This window comes from Cottoperca gobio, chromosome 12, assembly GCF_900634415.1.
Source record: "Cottoperca gobio chromosome 12, fCotGob3.1, whole genome shotgun sequence".
In the NCBI taxonomy this organism is placed as follows: Eukaryota; Metazoa; Chordata; class Actinopteri; order Perciformes; family Bovichtidae; genus Cottoperca; species Cottoperca gobio.
Window position 1 is genome coordinate 2,309,894 of NC_041366.1, and position 13,765 is coordinate 2,323,658.

General features: G+C 40.0%; 3 non-coding genes across 3 annotated transcripts; all 3 read right to left on the reverse strand.

Annotated features, from left to right (window-relative positions):
- Positions 1 to 4,819: 4,819 nt before the first annotated feature.
- On the reverse strand, positions 4,820 to 4,890 carry trnag-gcc (transfer RNA glycine (anticodon GCC)). The gene has a single exon. It is a non-coding gene; the product is annotated as a tRNA-Gly (tRNA).
- Positions 4,891 to 5,755: 865 nt separating this feature from the next.
- On the reverse strand, positions 5,756 to 5,826 carry trnag-gcc (transfer RNA glycine (anticodon GCC)). The gene has a single exon. It is a non-coding gene; the product is annotated as a tRNA-Gly (tRNA).
- Positions 5,827 to 7,467: 1,641 nt separating this feature from the next.
- Positions 7,468 to 7,538, reverse strand: trnag-gcc (transfer RNA glycine (anticodon GCC)). Its single transcript has one exon. It is a non-coding gene; the product is annotated as a tRNA-Gly (tRNA).
- Between the last annotated feature and the right edge of the window lie 6,227 nt (positions 7,539 to 13,765).

Consider the following 13,765-nt stretch of genomic DNA (forward strand, 5'->3'; position numbering starts at 1 on the left):
TTCCCGTGATTCCCCTTTATCTATCGATAGTCAAACAGTCAGTTTGCATGGTTAATTCTTCCGCTACAAACGTAAATGTATCACAAAACAAGCGTTAGCTCCACCTTAGCTTCAGGCGGGCGCCCGGAGCTGTATAGCCGTTAGCTCTAAAATAGCTTGACTTTAACGTCTCAATTCATTCACTTACAAACAACATTGCTTTTCAACAACTCACACACACATTCATCAATATATAGTTTCCAAACCACACTGCATTGATACTCGTTTTATGCCGTTATCGTTGGATTAAATAGGGTTTTTATAGCCCCCGCTAAGAGAAGCTCACTCTTCTCTCACACAGCCGAATTCCGCAATCTTTTTAAACCACTTCAAAATCCTTTACTTACTTTAATTATGTGTCTATGGTCGTCTACGGAAGATGAATAAATATATAGTGAGACAATGGGGAATTCGTCAACCTCCACCACGCAGTCACATCAAAATATTCACTGTTAAGGCTCTCTCTTTTTAGCCAGAACAGGCCGCTTTGGTCTTTTCCTCCACAGACTCCCATCAGTCACTCAGACTGCGCTTTCTCCCAAAGACTTGATATTTTAACTTACACTATTAAATCGAGCGCTACTCGAAAACCTTATTTCTTACACCGGAGTCACTTTTAAAACCTTTTCTGTGCACAGTTTCATGTAGTATTTTTCAAAACTTTGTCACCATCACTTTATTATATGCAAACTTAGCATGGATAGTATATTTTATGAGACAGCGTTCAGAGTGTGTTCTTTGATACTTACAAGTACTATTATCCTACAGTAAACTAATGCAATTTCGTTTAAAACAGGTTTGCTTACCTTATCTTTTGTTTTCAGGCCTGTTATAAGTATCATTAAACGCTCTCCTCTGGCTTCTCTTCCAGTCGCCCTCGTGTCCAGAACTTTCAGATCATCACGTCAGGGTCACCAGGTTTTGTTGGGTTTTGAAGCCCAAAGGGCGCTGTGATTGCCTTTCAAATGAATCCAGTAAACTTCTAGTTGATCAAGATACTTATTTATTTAAAATGATGATGACAGCATTTCAAAAATACCCTCAGCTTTTTCAACACTTTCACACACCAAGTCCACAGTCCGAATCAATAAAGAGCCAGTTAGCTGTCTGTTGGTAAAAGTGAAAGTGGTACAAAAACATCATAAACATTTTGCTATATTTTCTACAGAAGGGTGTCGTCGTCCCTCATTGGTCCATGTTGGCGCGGTTATGCCCCTTGGTGGGCAGTCTTGTTGTGACGAGATGGAGGTAGACCTGAAACTCTTTGAAGAGAACCTACAGTGCTTCACATTCATAACTAATATAGTGCTCATTATACATTTGTGCAGAAATACATGTTGTGCAATAATACATTTTGATTGAGGTGGACGAGTACATGTGATAATCATTAAATGTGACACAATACAATCAGGAGTTTATTTACTTCACAGTTTCAAGTTTGTGTAGTGGCCCTGTTTAAATTGTTGACCGCAGGTAACAAACCTAGAGGCCGCACCGCTGCAACAAAAAGGAAAAGGACCAGGGCGTGACTACTTGTGATTCTAAACAAGTATGGCTGAGGGACCGTCCATGACCGTCCATGATGGAAGTAGGAGGGGAGTCACCTCCAGTTAAGTGGTGCTGTCTCCCCAAGAGTCTTGACACCTCGAACCCGTTTGCAGAACTGGTAGGATCATTATCAGACTAAACTTTAACTTTAGCTCCGCTTAGACTTTGACTTTGACTTGTGTTTTACTTTACTTTTGACTTTGAATTCAAAACATTTTAATTCTTTTATCCTTTTTATTTTTGTTGTTTGTTGAGACTATTGATCATTGTTTGGTGCTCATGTTAATATAAGTATATTTATTTTGCTTTATTTTGAACTTTTATTATAAAAGCAGTTTATTTTACTACCTTACTCTTAGTTTATTCCCACCCAAAGGGGTAGACCTGCTTTGCAGAAATGATCCTTTTTGTAATCTTTGAAACTTTAAATTTAAATTGTTGGTAACTTCTAAAGTTTTTATTTAACAAACTTTAATTACTTCACGATTGAGTGGAAGTTTATGACTTTGACCGTTTTGGTCTTGGGTCTCTTTGAGGTATTGTCCATATACCCTCTGTTAAAGGTTTTAATCCCAACCGAGAACTTTATATTTTGATCGTTTTTTATTCTTGTTATACCTTAGTTGAAAATGTTTCTGGTTATTTTTTAAAAGCCTTTTATCGAGGCTTTTAGCGCTCAAGAGAGGGTGGAGTCACCTTCAAGAATTTGGGTTTTATTTTAAGGATTTTAAATATTTTTTCTCAAATACCTTACCTATACTCTTATTATCAAGTTTTTATTAATATTTCTGTGTGCAAAACTTGAGTGTGACGCCGTTTTCTTTTAGTATTTAGTATTTTACGTTAAATATGAGTTATGTCAGAAAATAATAGCTCACACCCCACGGACGAAGATGTTTGTATTTCCATAATTATGTTATTGTGGCTTACTCAGAGATGGGGCTACCCCCTTAGTAGTGGATTAATATTGGGTTTTTTGTACACTTTACTGAATATAAAAAGGGGATTCCATGGGATTGCGACTTCCTCTGGGTGGATTTTACCTGTCTACCTGGCAATTTTTTTATTTACTGCATAAACAACAGTTGGCAGTCTTGCAGGTATAGTGGCCTCGGTAGCCGTTTCATGGATACCTAGTTCATACGCCGTGGCGCTTTCTTTTACCGACTGTGTGGTCATGTTCGGTGCCTTACTGAAAATGTGGAAAGTAATTTTACATCAGGTTACAGGTGTAGCAAGATAAACATTGCAGGATTTAATTAAAATAATACCTGTCAACATTGGAATTTCAAAATAAGGGATTTTTTTGCCGGACTCCGCCCATACTTTAACAGCTCTCAGCCACCAATGTAAACGTAAACACATAAGGGACGGGTATATACATTCAGGAAATACATGTTAATTTAAAGTATGTATTACTTGTACAGACATGTTTATAAGATTTATGTATTTTATTTGATGAGTTATTAGCAATTTATTTGATGATTGATGAGTTGTGTGGCTTTTGTTTCCCCCGACGAGGACTTCCTTGCAATGGCAGAGTCGGGAAACAATTCCGCTACACTGCGACTGAAATCAACGCAGAAGCTGAAGGCTACATTATTTTTAACGCAAAGCATCAACATCTTTCCCTCAGCTTTGGTCACTTGGTTTGCCTCCAAAACAGTTCTTGTCACAAATGAAGTCATTGACAGTGTATGTTTTTGTGCCTCTTGGCGTGATTGTGCTTGGACGATTTTTCTTGCTGGCGAACATCGCTTATTCCGCCATGTGCGATGCTAACATCTGAATGGCACACTTTACAAAAAGCACGAGTTTGCCCGACTCTGCTTTTAATAAATAAGGGAAGGTATCCTCCCATTTGGCCAGGTACTTACATAAAGTTTTAACTTGTTTGGCAGGTACAACTGCGTCTCCATCTATCTCCCGTTCACTGTGACTCATCCATATGTTTTCGTCTTCTTCTTCTGTGTTATTGTTCCTGTTTTCTTCTTCTGTATATTTACTGGCGGATAACCTTTTTCAGCTAAAGTTAAACATAATACTGCCATCTGCTCTACCGGTGGCCACTTTACACCTTTTTTTAATTAGGCCTATTTTGTTTTTTTGAAAGGTTAATAATACGGAATAATTACGGGAAAATATTTTAACGGGAGAAAAACGGGATAGAAGTAAAAATACGGGATAATCCCGAGAAAAACGGGAGGGTTGAAAGGTATGAATTAAATCCTTAACAGTTTTTTCGGTCGGCATTATCACACTCAGGTTGTTAGAAGGGTTCTTTTCAATAGGCAAACCCAGCATCTTTGTAGTGTGCACCTATATGTGGTACACAAAGGGGATGGGCGGACAAGGCCGAGGAAACATATTTATGCGGGCCAAAAATTTAGAAATGATCAATAGGGATCAGATCCTCGGTATGATCATGAAGCTATCTGCTAGTATTACGAGTTTTTTGCTATACATTTTCGGCATTTACCGTTTACTAGAGCCCCTTTGCATTTTGCGTTTTTCATTTATTTTTAATCCCTTTCATGGATTAGCTGTATAGCGTCTCAACAGAGTTTTCAAAACACAAGTCAGAACCTACCACACACCACATAACAGCTTTCCTGGTACACCCTAAGGTTCTGTGTGTCTCATTGTAGCTGATTCCAATGTTGAGTTACAATTCTAGAATGTGAAGTTGCAGAATGTATAATGCTAATTTACAGTTCTAGAATGTGAAGCTGCAAGTCTATAATGCTAAATTCGAGAATTTTAATGTACAGATCTAGAATGTTGAGTTTAATTTCTAGCGTGTTTAGTTACATTTCAAGAAAGTTAACTTACAATCCTAGAATGTGAAGTTGCAAGTCTACAATCTTAAATTCTAGTTTTAGAATGTTAAGATACAAGTAGGTTAGGTTCCAGTTCTAGAATGTTGAGCTAGCATGTTAAGATACCGTTCTAGAAAGTTAAGTTGTTATTCTAGAATGTGAAGTTGCAGTACTATAATGTTAAGTTCAATTCTAGAAGGTAATGTACATTTCAAGCATGTTTAGTTACTATTCAAGAACGTTAAATTAAGAAAATGATAAGTTACAGTTCTACAATTTTAAGTTGCAAGTCAAGAAGGTTATGTTACAATTCTAGAATGATGAGTTTCAATGCTAGCATGTTAAGTTATAGTTCAAGCATCACACGTTGCAATTTGTGGAAAGGACTATTGCCAAAGAAATGAAAGCCCAGTTGCATTGGCCGGGAATCGGACCCGGGCCTCCCACGTGGCAGGCGGGAATTCTACCACTGAACCACCAATGCTGACATGTTACAACTAGTTACCATTTTGCTGACTTGTCCAATAGCACGGCCAGAACAAATGGTTCCGAATGGGCAAACGCTTCTTTATTTCTTTATTTGCTATCTGTCCTTGCAGCAGGGATACATTCCGGTTAAACTCCCTTACATGGATTTGCTATCTCACCAGAGTTTTCAAAACACAAGGAGTCAGAACCTACCACACACCACATAACATCTTTCCTGGTACACCCTAAGGTTCTGTGTGTCTCATTGTAGCTGATTCCAATGTTGAGTATCATTTCTAGAATGTTGAGTTACAATTCTAGAATGTGAAGTTGCAGAATGTATAATGCTAATTTACATTTCTAGAATGTTGAGTTACAGTTCTAGAAAGTGAAGTTGCAAGTCTATAATGCTAAGTTCTAGAATTTTAATGTACAGATCTAGAATGTTGAGTTTAATTTCTAGCGTGTTTAGTTACATTTCTAAAAAGTTAACTTACAATCCTAGAATGTGAAGTTGCAAGTCTACAATCTTAAATTATAGTTTTAGAATGTTAAGATACAAGTAGGTTAGGTTCCAGTTCTAGAATGTTGAGCTAGCATGTTAAGATACCGTTCTAGAAAGTTAAGTTGTTATTCTAAAATGTGAAGTTGCAGTCTATAATGTTAAGTTACAATTCTAGAAGGTAATGTACATTTCAAGCATGTTTAGTTACTATTCAAGAACGTTAAGTTACAATTCTAGAATTTTAAGTTGCAAGTCAAGAAGGTTATGTTACAATTCTAGAATGATGAGTTTCAATGCTAGCATGTTAAGTTATAGTTCAAGCATCACACGTTGCAATTTGCGGAAAGGACTATTGCCAAAGAAATGAAAGCCCAGTTGCATTGGCCGGGAATCGGACCCGGGCCTCCCGCGTGGCAGGCGAGAATTCTACCACTGAACCACCAATGCTAACATGACACAACTTGTTACCATTTTGCTGACTTGTCCAATAGCATGGCCAGAATAAATGGTTCCGAATGGGCAAACGCTTCTATATTTCTTTATTTGCTATCTGTCCTTGCAGCAGGGATACATTCCGGTTAAACTCCCTTACATGGATTTGCTGTATAGCATCTCACCAGAGTTTTCAAATCACAAGGAGTCAGAACCTACCACACACCACATAACATCTTTCCTGGTACACCCTAAGGTTCTGTGTGTCTCATTGTAGCTGATTCCAATGTTGAGTTACATTTCTAGAATGTTGAGTTACAATTCTAGAATGTGAAGTTGCAAGTCTATAATGCTAAGTTTGAGATTTTTAATGTACAGATCTAGAATGTTGAGTTTAATTTCTAGCGTGTTTAGTTACATTTCTAGAAAGTTAAGTTACAATCCTACAATGTGAAGTTGCAAGTCTACAATCTTAAATTATAGTTTTAGAATGTTAAGATACAAGTAGGTTAGGTTCCAGTTCTAGAATGTTGAGCTAGCATGTTAAGATACCGTTCTAGAAAGTTAAGTTGTTATTCTAGAATGTGAAGTTGCAAGTCTATAATGTTAAGTTACAGTTCTAGAAGGTAATGTACATTTCAAGCATGTTTAGTTACTATTCAAGAACGTTAAATTAAGAAAATGATAAGTTACAGTTCTACAATTTTAAGTTGCAAGTCAAGAAGGTTATGTTACAATTCTAGAATGATGAGTTTCAATGCTAGCATGTTAAGTTATAGTTCAAGCATCACACGTTGCAATTTGTGGAAAGGACTATTGCCAAAGAAATGAAAGCCCAGTTGCATTGGCCGGGAATCGGACCCGGGCCTCCCGCGTGGCAGGCGAGAATTCTACCACTTTTCTAGAAGGTAATGTACATTTCAAGCATGTTTAGTTACTATTCCATCCATCCATCGTCTACCGCTTATCCGGGATCGGGTCGCGGGGGCAGCAGCTCCAGTAAGGAACCCCAATCTTCCCTTCTCCGGGCCACATCCTCCAGCTCCGACTGGGGGATCCTGAGGCGTTCCCAGGCCAGTGAGGAGATATAATCTCTCCACCGAGTCCTTGGTCTTCCCCGGGGTCTCCTCCCAGCTGGACGTGCCTGGAACACCTCCCTAGGGAGGCGCCCAGGTGGCATCCTTACTAGATGCCCGAACCACCTCAACTGGCTCCTTTCAACGTAAAGGAGCAGCGGCTCTACTCCGAGTCTCTCACGGATGGCTGAGCTTCTCACCCTATCTCTAAGGGAGACGCCAGCCACCCGTCTGAGAAAACCCATTTCGGCCGCTTGTACCCGTGATCTCGTTCTTTCGGTCATGACCCAGCCTTCATGACCATAGGTGAGGGTAGGAACGAATATCGACCGGTATATTGAGAGCTTTGCCTTCTGGCTCAGCTCTCTTTTCGTCACAACGGTGCGTATTTTGCGTTATTCAAGAACGTTAAATTAAGAAAATGATAAGTTACAGTTCTAGAATTTTAAGTTGCAAGTCAAGAAGGTTATGTTACAATTCTAGAATGATGAGTTTCAATGCTAGCATGTTAAGTTATAGTTCAAGCATCACACGTTGCAATTTGCGGAAAGGACTATTGCCAAAGAAATGAAAGCCCAGTTGCATTGGCCGGGAATCGGACACGGGCCTCCCGCGTGGCAGGCGAGAATTCTACCACTGAACCACCAATGCTAACATGACACAACTAGTTACCATTTTGCTGACTTGTCCAATAGCATGGCCAGAATAAATGGTTCCGAATGGGCAAACGCTTCTTTATTTCTTTATTTGCTATCTGTCCTTGCAGCAGGGATACATTCCGGTTAAACTCCCTTACATGGATTTGCTATATCCAAGTAGGTTAGGTTCCAGTTCTAGAATGTTGAGCTAGCATGTTAAGGTACCGTTCTAGAAAGTTAAGTTGTTATTCTAGAATGTGAAGTTGCAAGTCTATAATGTTAAGTTACAGTTCTAGAATGTAATGTACATTTCAAGCATGTTTAGTTACTATTCAAGAACGTTAAATTAAGAAAATGTTAAGTTACAGTTCTACAATTTTAAGTTGCAAGTCAAGAAGGTTATGTTACAATTCTAGAATGTTGAGTTACAATGCTAGCATGTTAAGTTATAGTTCAAGCATCATCTCATTGTAGCTGATTCCAATGTTGAGTTACATTTCTAGAATATTGAGAAGACCCAGGACTCGATGGAGAGATTATATCTCATCACTGGCCTGGGAACGCCTCGGGATCCCCCAGTTGAAGCTGCCGGATGTGTCCCGGAGAAGGGAAGTTTGGGGTTCCTTACTGGAGCTTCCGCCCCCGCGACCCGACCCCAGATAAGTGGTAGACGATGAATGGATGGATGGAATGTTAAGATACAAGTCAAGTAGGTTAGGTTCCAGTTCTAGAATGTTGAGTTACAATGCTAGCATGTTAAGATACCGTACTAGAAAGTTAAGTTATTATTCTAGAATGTGAAGTTGCAAGTCTATAATGTTAAGTTTCAGTTCTATAAGGTAATGTACATTTCAAGCATGTTTAGTTACTATTCAAGAACATTAAATTATAATTAAAAAAATGTTAAGTTGCTGAGTTGTCCAATAGCACGGCCAAATTAAATGGTTCCGAATAGGAAAACACTTCTTTATTTGCAATCTGTCCTTGCAGCAGGGATACATTCCGGTTAAACTCCCTTACTGGCTTTTAGTCCGGATTTTTCTATTTCAATTATATTGTCTTTTGGTTGTTATTAATTTTATTCAATATCATTATTTTAATTTTACATTTTAATTAAAAAAAAATTCTTTAATTTTGGTTACAATTTTAATTTTTTTTTTATTATTATAATTTTTATTTTTTTTTATTTTTTATTGAGACGTTGGAGAACATCACCCTTACCAGTAGTAGTGTTTAACCTTAACCCTGACACATCGTTACAGATCGAAGCTAATGCAAAATACGTTGTATGAGACGTATTCAGAGTCGAGTTCGACCTTCCCGACTACGGGTTGGGGGAAGCAGTGTCCCCGGAGTGGTGAGTCCAGAATTACAGGCAGGTAATGGCGAAGAGCTTCCTAGCTCCTTGACCGACCTGGCTTCCTTAGCCAACCAGTTGGGTGAATCTTCCAGGTCTCCAGATGAGTTCAACTGGGCGACCTTGTCCACCAAAGACAAGAGTGACCAACCTGGCTCAGACGATGGCAGTGATCTGGATGGCAGGGCGATGTCCGGATGGGAGAGTCCTCAGCTACCGGTAGTGTCCCCACAGACGAATTTCCCTGCTGACGACACCCCTGTGAACATCAATCAATGTGCAATTCCGCATGGTGAGGATCCAGAGTATGAATCTACCCTATCATCGCCTCTAGGAGACGACTCGCCTAAAATGGAGTCTCCTGGTTCAGAGACGTTGGACCGCCCTGACCAGCCAGAGACCCCAGGCCCCTTGTTCACCGCTTTGGGGTATGTGGACCCCTGTGGGGACAAAAGGAGACACTATTGCTGCGGTGGGGGGCCCACTCATCGAGGGGGTAAGTCCCTCACCTTTTACAACACTGAGGGCCACAGAATGAAATTCAGGTTCCTGAGATATGGCGGACTTTGAGCTTGGTGAGAATGGGCATTAACCTTTACCAAATAGATTGAACTTTGGGACTGGGCAGTGCGGGGTGTGGTTGCCATGCCCTGGATGCTGCCCACAAGTACTTTGTTGGACCATTTCCGTCCTATCGAATATGAGACTTTGATTATTCACCGGAAGCATGGGGGTACTCAAACCCGATGCACAGTGGGGATTTATGGTCATATTCATGGCAAGTGGGCGTGGATTCGATGCCTGAGCAGAAATAACGAGTGGGCTGGGGAGTTCATAATATGGGAAGCTGCAGCCCCAATATTCAGCACATAAACTGACTTAGAGGGTATCTGGGTGGACCTGGGATGTGTTACTAAGGTGATTTGATGCAATGTGGTGTGAAATTTTAAATCTGTGACATTGAGAGGATTCTTCAAATCCTATCTTTCCTTTAGTAGGACAGGGTTAATTATATTCAAGATGTGTGTGTCTGTAGGCTTCTCCTGCAAAAAGGGTGATGGTTTGTTTCTCAGTTCTTTGGATATCTCTGGGATTTAGTTTTTGTTTATTTCTTATTATTTTATTTTGGTTTTTATCTTTGGGCATTTCTTCTGTTTCTTTCAGTTAAGTATTTGTCTGTGTTTTTCGTCCATACTGTATGTATTGTCCTGATACATTAATGCTATGTGGTGTATTCAGTGGCGGGTCATATTCAGGGCCAGCAAGGCCTTCTCTGCTGGCTTAAACATCATCAGAATATAAATTTAATTTAGAAATATTTCTTTCCACAAATATGTATTAAATTATTCCCCATAGTCTATTCTCTTCATTTCATAGCTTTCCTCTTGGTTGCGCTGCTTCCAGCCTCAGATCGAGATTTGGAGGTCTGGCCTTTATGTTAGAGCTTTTATCCAATCATATTTCAGCCATAATATGTTGCCATGGTCCACGAAATCTGCCCTTAGGCCTTCAGAATCAACAGTGCGGGCGCCTGTAGCTTAAAGTGAATGGAGACAAAACTGTGCCGTTAACCAATCAGACTTTGAGTTGGCGACATCGTGGCCAGCTAGAAGGCGTACGATAACGTCAGTACATCCACGTCTTTTGATTGGATACGCACTATTGAGAGGCAGAACTATGCAGAGCTAGCAACTGACCTTGAACGAGCTAGTTTGTGTAGATTTCTATAAGCTGTTTTTTCAACCCCCAATGGCTGAAGGAGGAGAAGATATCTATTTGGTCGCAGATATAATTACAACGCCATTTTCGAGACAAACTTTTCAAGAAAAGCTAGATATCGTTAGAAGAGAAAGGCCAACTCCGACGCTAGAGAGTCTATCCCTGTGTCCACGGCTTCTGCCGAGCGGTCATTTTCGGCCTTAAAGCAAATTAAAACTTATGGCAGAAATGCTACTGGACAGACTCAGCTTTCAGCATTAGCCTCCATGTCTATAGAAAAGGACTTATTGGTGGAACTGAAACGCACAGATAAACTGTACAACAGAGTCATTGAAGTCTTCTTGAGGAAAGAAAGGAGGATGGATTTTGTGTTCAAATAATCAGTTGTTTTGGTGAGTAACAAGCATTTTGTTTTTTGACAAATATATAAAATGTTTGATGCTTCTGCAAGAGATGTAGAGATGTGTGTGGCGCACTGGCTCAGCTGTGCAGTAAAAGTACTCAAGGAGACTTGTTGAATTATTTTGGTTTAACCTTTATCAAAGTGGACTTTCAAGACTTGGAATACACTTTCACCACTGTCGCAAATATATCCTCATGAACAAATGCAAATTATTTGTTTGTTTTATTTTATTATTTATTGCTTTAGGTGCGACAATGCGCTGTTTAGTGAACACACTTGTTAAATCACACATACTTGGACTTAATAAAACTTTGCAGACTAATCCCTTAAAAGCGCCTTTTATTTTTAAGTTTTGACAGTATCCTAGCGATCTTAAAGCTGGTAGTTTAACACTCTTAATTGTAAATGCGGATTTATTGATTATAAAGGCTTCGGAAATATTAATATAACTCTGTTGTACTTGACTAATTTAAGGTGATGCAACGCCCGGTTATACTACGTTTCTGTCTAAATGTATAGTTTTTATAGCCATGGCGTCATAATGATGGTATTAAGAGGGGGAATAATTCAGGTAGGACTGTGTATGACATCACTGAAGGCCTAGGTGTGAAATGCACGGCCCTCCACTGGGTGTATTACATTTACACGGCATGTATCTTTATGATTGTATGATGGTGTGGGTTCCAGGTTCTCATGAAATGTATTCTGTGATAACTGGAGCTTACAATTTTTTTGTTGTTATCTGCTCTCACTGCACAAGAGAGGGTGTTGGGGCAGTTTGGCTCCAGTTAGGTAAACTTATTTGAGTATGTGTGTCCAGTGGAGCAGGTAATTTAGTGCTGCCTTCGGGTGGCAGGTTGCGACGTAAAACGAATGACGTGCAGAATTGCATGAGAGGGTGTAGAGAGAAGTGGATAATGGTGCAATTCACATATTCATGCGTTTATTCTTTACGCTGTTGTGACGGCATGATCCGTCGATGAGTGTTAGGGTGTACAGGCACTCCAAAAATAGGCACAAAAATTTAAGAAAAAAATGAGAAAAACAAAAAGGCTAGTACAGCCTAAGGAGAGGTTTTACCCACTGTAAGATATAGGTGCAGACTATATTTATATTAATATATTTATGGTCAGGATAACATATGGATGAAGTATTTTTCATTACCGCAGAAGAAGTGTGTCACTTACATAGAATGAACTTAAATAATCTATGGGTTATCTTAAAGTAAAATATGTTATCTTTTACCGTTTATTTGCTTGCTGAAGTACTGATATATAGTAGTACTTGTGTTAAAGTTAAATTAGAGTACAGGAATCTTTAGTACTCATAGTCGCCTTATTATAACCATTATTTTCTTCCATCGATTGGAACTGTGTGTGTGAAGGGGAGGTACAGGTTAATTTGAACAACTCCTAAGAGAAAATAAAATAAATATTGTATTTGTATCTGTTATAATTGTGATTATGTTTTATGCATTGTAATGACATGGGTTTAAAGTCTTCTTCTTTTTATGAGTTTACAAAGTTCATGCCTTATGAATAGGGGACATAACAGGTTTATGGTCAACTGAGATCTACTGCATTGCTGAGGCCGGTAAGACACCACTTCCTCTGTCAATAGGGGCTACTTTCGGTGACAGCTGATGGAAGGGATGTATGTAGAACAAGATAAGCGTTACGTAAACTTTTGACCTCTGATATATGGTTTAACTGCTACTCACAGGTTTTGGTTTTTGGAAGAAACAATATAAAAAATGTTCGAGAACGCGCTTGCATGTTCTGTGCAAGATGTGCAAGAATGAGCCTAATGTAACGGTACGATCAAGACAGAAGGGAGGTGGCACTCAATTGCACGACACAGAGGCAGATAAATGTTGAATGGAAATGGTCTTTACTGAAAACTTTGCAGTTGCTATGGTACACGCATAGACAGTTGAACATACAAAGTATCAAGGGGTAATCCAGGAGCAGAGTCGGGTCACGGAAACAGGTTTGGTACACGGGCAGATACTCAGCGTAACAGCACAGAAGACAAGGATCAGGCAAGGGCAGAATCGAGTCACGGAAACAAGGTTGAGGAAGCTGGGGAATCAAACGCTTGGGAAACAGGAAGACGGGACTAATACTGGAACTCTTGATATCGAAATACGAAGACAAACTGGCAACGAGAGACAAACAAAACAGACTCTATATACACACCAAGAAGTGAGAGGGAACGAGACACAGGTGAGGACACTAACGAACAGATTGGGAACACCTGGGGCTAGGAAGTAACAACTAGGAAACAACAGAGAATAGGTAATTAACAAAATAAAACAGGAAGTACAAACACAACACAAAACATCTAACGAACAGGCCGAGACCTAATAGTACCCCCCCCCCCTCTAGGGATGGCACCTGACATCAGCATGCTGGCGGTGGAAATCCTGGATCAGAGTATGGTCCACAATGTTCTTGGTAGCCACCCACTGTCTCTCCTCAGGACCATACCCCTCCCAATCCACCAGGTATTGATGACCCCTGCCCCTCTTTCTCACCGCCAGGAGACGCTTGACCGTGTAGACGTTCCCCCCCTCAAAGAACCGGGGGGGAGGTGGGGGTTTGGTTGTGGAAACCAAATTACTCTCCTTCACAGGTTTTATTCTAGACACATGAAAGGTGGGGTCTCACTGCTACAGGGTTGATGACCCTGGAGATCGGGAACGGGCCCACAAACCGTGGAGCCATTTTGCGTGACTCCACCCGTAGAGGAAGGTCCTTGG